This window comes from Monodon monoceros, unplaced genomic scaffold (genome assembly GCF_005190385.1).
Source record: "Monodon monoceros isolate NGI ecotype Baffin Bay Population unplaced genomic scaffold, NGI_Narwhal_1 Super_Scaffold_7, whole genome shotgun sequence".
Taxonomy (NCBI): Eukaryota; Metazoa; Chordata; class Mammalia; order Artiodactyla; family Monodontidae; genus Monodon; species Monodon monoceros.
The window spans coordinates 105286221-105292538 of NW_021703784.1; the positions used below are offsets into that span (position 1 = coordinate 105286221).

A 6318-nucleotide genomic window follows, 5' to 3' on the forward strand; every position below is an offset into this window, starting at 1 on the left:
GATGGTGGGAAAACGAAAGCCACAAGGTGGCCAGGGGCCTTGGAGTTCTAATCCCAGCATCTCTCAGCCCTGGTCTTACTTAGCATCATCCGGGGACTTTTCAACAGACTGATGCCCGCTGTGCCTGCCCCGTTCTGAGTTCACTGGGGGCAGCAGGGATCACAGAAGGACGCTGGGCAGCAGAATGCCACCAGTGTGCTGGCGGGCAGCACGGAGGATGGGGCGGCAGGAGGACGGGCTGTGACCTCCAGCCAAGGGCACGAGGGTGGCCTTAGCCCGTGAAGAGCTGGGACCCTCCTGGCTGAGGAGGAACCAGCCCAGTGGAGATCCGTTTGCTGGCGCTTCTGCTGTCAGTGGGTAGTCAGAAAGGATCGTGCTCACAGAATAAGACACGCCACTACAAGGCTCCGGTGTCAGCAAAGCTTGGGTGTTTGTCAGAATGAACGTGTCTTGAGGGACTTCCCTGGTGGTCCAGTGGTTAAGACTCTGCCCTTGCAATGCAGGGGGCGCAGGTTCAATCCCTGGTCAGGGAACAGTAGCCAAAACAAAAAAAAAAAGACACAAGGCCCCACATGCTGAGAGTGGTATTTTTCTTTCTTTCTTTTTTTTTTTTTTTTTTGACCCATAGCATGCGGGATCTTAGTTCCCCAACCAGGAATCGAACCCGCACTCCCTGCAGTGGAAGCGCATAGACTTAACCACTGGATTGCCAGGGAAGTCCCCTGGGAGTGGGTTTTTAAAGCTGATATGGCAAGGCAGGAAGCGCAGGCAGCCAGTGGGTCTGCTGCCGGAGGGCGGGCGACTCGCCCCGGGTCCCTGGGGACGCTGCCGGGGCCTGGGAGGGTGAGGGCAGATCCCTGAGTGGGAGGTGGGCAGTGGGAGGCCACTCCCCAAGCCCCTCAGCCTTCACATCGTGTAGAGGCTCTAGAAACTCAAGGACACCTGCAGCAGCTGCCCTGTTGTACTGGACTGAATAATGCAACCCCGCAAATCCATGTCCACCCAGAAGTCCACAGTGTGAGCTAATTTGGAAATAGGAGGCTCTTTGCAAATGTAATTACTTAAGATGAGATCCCACTGGAGTAGGGTGGGCTCTAACTCCAATATGACCTGTATCTTTGAAAGAAAAGGAGACAGCCACGGGGACAGGCCACGTGAGGACAGAGGCAGAGGCTGAAGGGACGCGGCCACAAGCCCGGGGACACCTGGAGCCCCCAGAATCTGGAAGAGGCAGGAGAGATCCTCCTCTATAGCCTCCGGGGGGGGGGGAGCGGGGCCTACCTACAACTCGATTTCAGACATGACTCTCCAGAACTGGGAGAGAACACATTTCTGTTGTTCAAGCTGTGCGGTTTAGCGTACTTCGTTGTGACAGCCCCAGGAAACAACAGGACCTCCATCCTTGTAATTTCAGCCTATTGAATAGACAAACACGTTTAATATGACTTAACGCCTCATTTAAATAAATCCACTTGTGATTATAAGGGGGGGGTGGCAGGAAAATATAGTCAGACTGCAGGCAGGCGAGGACTGTTGCCTGATTTCAAAACAGATACGAATAGAACGTGGTGCAGGTTCCCAGGAGCTGCTCCGCACGAGGCCAGCTGCACGAGGCCAGCTCCGCACGAGGCCTATTCCCGTTTCCATTGGGGAATCTGGGAATCAAGGCCTGAGAACCGAGAAGACGTCAGACCCAGGGAGGGGGCTTGCGATGGCAATGCTGGCATCACTCTGAGCCTGGCACCCGCCCATCGTGCCCACGGGCAGATGAAGACGTGGCGGGCAGCCTGGCCCAGGCATCACCTTGGGGGCACCCGCCCAGGCTCACCTCCTGATGGGGCTCCCAGGTGCTATCGTTAGGGCCGTGAGCCACCCTGAGCTATCTGCAGGTCCTGGAATGCGCTATGCTCCCCTCCTGGCCTCTCCTGCTGGTTCTCAGGTGTCAGCTGGGACACCACTTCCTCCCGGAAGCCTCCCTGATACACTCCTTCTAGTGGTGCGGACGGGGCAGGAGGTGGGGATCAACATGCTCCCCGTCAAGTGCCCGTGGTCAAGAAAGCTGGCAGTGGTGCCCTGATGGTAATAAGCACGGGGGTGGCAGCGGCAGGATGTTCAAGGAAGGCCCCTCAGAGGAGGTGACTGGACCCAAATGATGGCAGGAGCCCACAAAGGGACATGTGCACAGAGAGTTGTTTTAGATCATTCACAACCTCCCAAAAGGGGCCTTTCTCCAGACCCATAAGAGCCCCGAAGGGGGCAGGCCAGGGGGCGTGGACGACCACAGGTGTGGACAGGTGGACTCCACCATCCCAGGTCCAGCCTGCTTTCTCCAGGTGGCGTCTGGGCCACAAGCAGACCCAGGAGTCAGCCCTTCTGGCCCCTCAAAGGGCGGCTCCGAGTGGCCCCGTACTCAGTGTGCAGGCCCCACTGAGCACCAGGGCCTGTGGCTGCCAGGGACCAGATATCATCTGGGGCAGGATGCAGGCTGAGCCCTTGGAGGAGAGGTAAGCCTTGGGGAGCAGGAACTGAAGGGCAGGTTACCCACTCCCCGCCCCGGCCCTGTGTCCTCAGGTGCTGAGTCCCCTGCCCGTGCCAGGCGGCTGGGGCCATCAGAACAGACACCTGCACCAAGGCGACTGCTCACCAGCGCTGTTCCATGTCTCCCCCAGCCCCATGAAGCAGGTGCTGTTAAGTGTTCCCATTATACAGATGGGGGAACTGAGGCACAGGCTCTCAGTCAGGCCTGCCGGCTGGAATCAGGTACAGCAAGGATTTAGCCCCGGGGCGTTGGACCCAGGAACACCTGCCCCTCTCCCCCTGCTCTTTGCTGCATGGCCTACTGGCCAGGACCACTGCCGGGGCACCGCCTTAGTGTGACGTGGACTGAATGGCAGCCTCCAAATTACAGGTTCAACTCCAATTCCCGGAACCTGGGCATGTGACATTCAGATATTGGGGTTTTGCAAATGTAATCAAGTTAAGATGAGGCCATTAGCTGGGCCCTAGGACAGTGACTGGAGTGTCCTTTTAAGAAGAGGACACAAGAGGGCTTCCCTGGCTGTCCAGTGGTTTAGACTCCATGCTTCCACTGCAGGGGGCGTGGGTTCGATCTCTGGTTGGGGAATGAGGTAAGAAGAGGCGGTAGTGGCTCTGAGAATAAGAATATGCAACTACGTAATTTTTCATTGAGCAAAATGTTTTTATGTACATTCCCTGCATTGAACTGTATTCCCTAGCATCACAGAACGTTAGCACTAAAAGGTACCCAAAAGATCCCTTATCTCCTCTAGCAGATGAGGGAATTAATGTCCAGGAAGGTGAATGTCTTTCTCAAGATCATAAATCCAGGACAGGATGACTCTGTAGATGGTTAATGATTTACAAGGGACAGTGGTCCCAATGTCAGCAGGGAGGGTGAAAGTTACGCTTGACAAGACTTTAAATCACTCCTAACGTACAATGTAGCGACAAAGCATTAGCAAGTGAGTCCACCAGAACATTTTCCTCTAATAAGGAAACACATCGCTTTTTTTCCCATTGAATCCCAGATGAATCATTTGGCTTGGTTTTATGGGGCCAAGTTGCATGGGAAAAAAAAATAAAATAAATTAAAAAAGACATTATAAGAAATACCTGGCGGGGGGCTTCCCTGGTGGTGCAGTGGTTGGGAGTCCGCCTGCCGATGCAGGGGACGCGGGTTCGTGCCCCGGTCCGGGAAGATCCCACATGCTGCAGAGCGGCTGGGCCCGTGAGCCATGGCCACTGAGCCTGCGCGTCCGGAGCCTGTGCTCCGCAATGGGAGAGGCCACAACAGTGAGAGGCCCGTGTACCGCAAAAAAAAAAAAAAAGAAATACCTGGGGAGTAAGATCAACTTAGGAAGTCGCCCTGTTATGTTCTTTGGGTGAAAAAGTGACTTGAATAGCCCATCTTTCTTTTATACTTCTACTTGTCCCCTAATTGTGTGCCCTTTTTTTTTTTTTTAATTTGCTTTCCTGAGTGTATGGAGAGGAATTTATATGCTACATTTTTAAAGAATGAAACCTTACTGAATAAGTGACTTAGAAGGTTTAAATGTTTGGGTTTCAGATGGCTGCGATTTCCACTTTAATGTATTAATATCACATACGGGTTGCATGGTCCTTGTTGCGCTGGATAATTTTTGTTATTGTCCCTGCTATAGTTTATTCTGTTGATCGTGTTATCAGTAAGTCTTAACCTTAACCAGAAGCAGCCACCAGCAAAACCAGTATCAACATAAGCTCCACACCCTAGGCTCTATGTCTTGGGATTTCTGCAAGAGTAATCACAAAGAAGGAACTATTCATCAAACCTAAAATGTGGATAATCATTTACACTTAACGGTATACCAAGAGTACTGTATTTGTTCCAGGGTAGCTCAAAACTCTTTGAAAGTGCCATGTAGGAAGTGGGGAAAACGAGTAATCCCATTTTAACAAGAATGTATACAGATGTGAAATAGGAAAATAAGGGATCCGGAAAATTGTTATGGTCCTAGCCTCATGTGGTTTATATTTATTTAGTTTTTTTGGCCATGCTGTGAGGCATGTGGGATCTTAGTTCCCCAACCAGGGATCGAACCCGTGCCCCCTGCAGAGGAAGTGCAGAGTCTTAACCACTGGGCCGCCAGGGAAGTCCCTCATGTAGTTTAAAGTTAAAGTCTATGCATGCGGAAAACATCTGCAAGGTAATTATTAGAATAACGGCGAGAAAAGTCAGCACAGGGAATCCTTTAGATTCGGAGTCATGACTGACTTTTCAAATGGAATAGACTCAGCTAGTGGCAGTTTTGCTTCTAGAGTAACGTGGCCTTGAGAAAGCCACTTCACCTGCTTCTATGGATTCACCTGTTACCTCCTATAGACTCTATGCCATATTCATACATCTTATCTTCCCTTCATTATTTCAGTGGTGACAGTGGCAATTTAGGTTTACATCTTGGCACCTAAAACTCTTTGGACTAAAAAGTCCTAAATAAAAACAGTCGTTAAAAAAAAAGTTTCATGTAAAATTACCCAGCGTCTCAAAAGTCAATGAAAAGTTACCCAGGGACCCTAATGCAGAAGTAGTATTTGAATCTTTACACACAAATGCAGTAAAGTGTGTCAGTAACTAATAAGTTGCCTCCCTTGTAATTCTTTCCATTTTTGGATTTCACATGTCAAAACAAACTCCTTCGCTTAGCTTGTGAGCATAGTAATTAGACAGTGTTTCAGATACTCATTTTTGGAGCACAGAACTAATTAACAACTAACCCTGTTATAACAGGCTAAAATGAGAGTAATGTTTTCCTAATACATAATTGTATTTCTGAACTTCAGTAGGGATATTTTGAGCTGTTTGGTCACATGTTAAATATTTTGCGCTTTTTAAAAGATTCCTGATAATACTTCTCAATTCTTTCCCATGAGCCCTGAATGTAATTCTGATCTTATAATATTTTTCAAAATGATCTACGGGGAATTCCCTGGTGGTGCAGTGGTTGAGAATCTGCCTGACAATGCAGAGGACACGGGTTCGATCTCTGGGCCGGGAAGGTCCCACACGTCGCGGAGCAACTAAGCCCGCGAGCCACAACTGCTGAGACCGCGCTCTAGAGCCCATGCTCCGCAACAGGAGAAGCCACCGCAATGAGAAGCCTGCGCACCGCAATGAAGAGTAGCCCCCGCTCGCCGCAACTAGAGAAAGCCCGCGCGCAGCAATGAAGGCCCAACGCAGCCAATAATTTAAAAAGTATATATAAAATGATCTTCGTCTCCCTTTATTGGAAAATGTCACTTCATCAATCCTTTAGCAATTAAACTCCTGCTGTGGCTTGACCGGCATGGGGTGGGGGTGGGGGAAGGACCCATAGAGACACAGAGAAGGCCATGTGATGCAGCCACAAGCCCAAGACGGCCCAGAGCTCCCAGAAGCTGGAAGAGGCAGGAAGGACCCTCCCCTGGAGACTCTGAAGGGAGCCCAGCCCTGTAACACCTTGATTTCTGCCTTCCTGCCTCTAGAACGGTGAGAGAACACAACGCTGTTGTACTTTCTAAACCCCACGGCTTGTGTCCCTTTGTTGTGGCAGCCACAGGAAATTAAAACAGCATTCTCAGTCCTGTTGCAGACAGAAAGGCTGTGGACAATGTCGCCCACCTTCCCACCAACTCACTGAAGTGACCCGGGGAGAGGCCACTCCACTACAGCCGTTCCACCAAGGGCCAGGCCCAGTGGCCAGCACACAGGCTGCTCCCCCAACTGGCGCCGGCGTGCTGCACCACCTGCTCCAACCCCGAACAGACAGGCAGGGCCAGATA

General features: G+C 51.1%; 1 non-coding gene across 1 annotated transcript; it reads left to right on the forward strand.

Moving 5' to 3' along the window:
• Positions 1-460: 460 nt before the first annotated feature.
• TRNAA-UGC lies at positions 461-533 on the forward strand. Its single transcript has one exon. It is a non-coding gene; the product is annotated as a tRNA-Ala (tRNA).
• Positions 534-6318: the final 5785 nt, after the last annotated feature.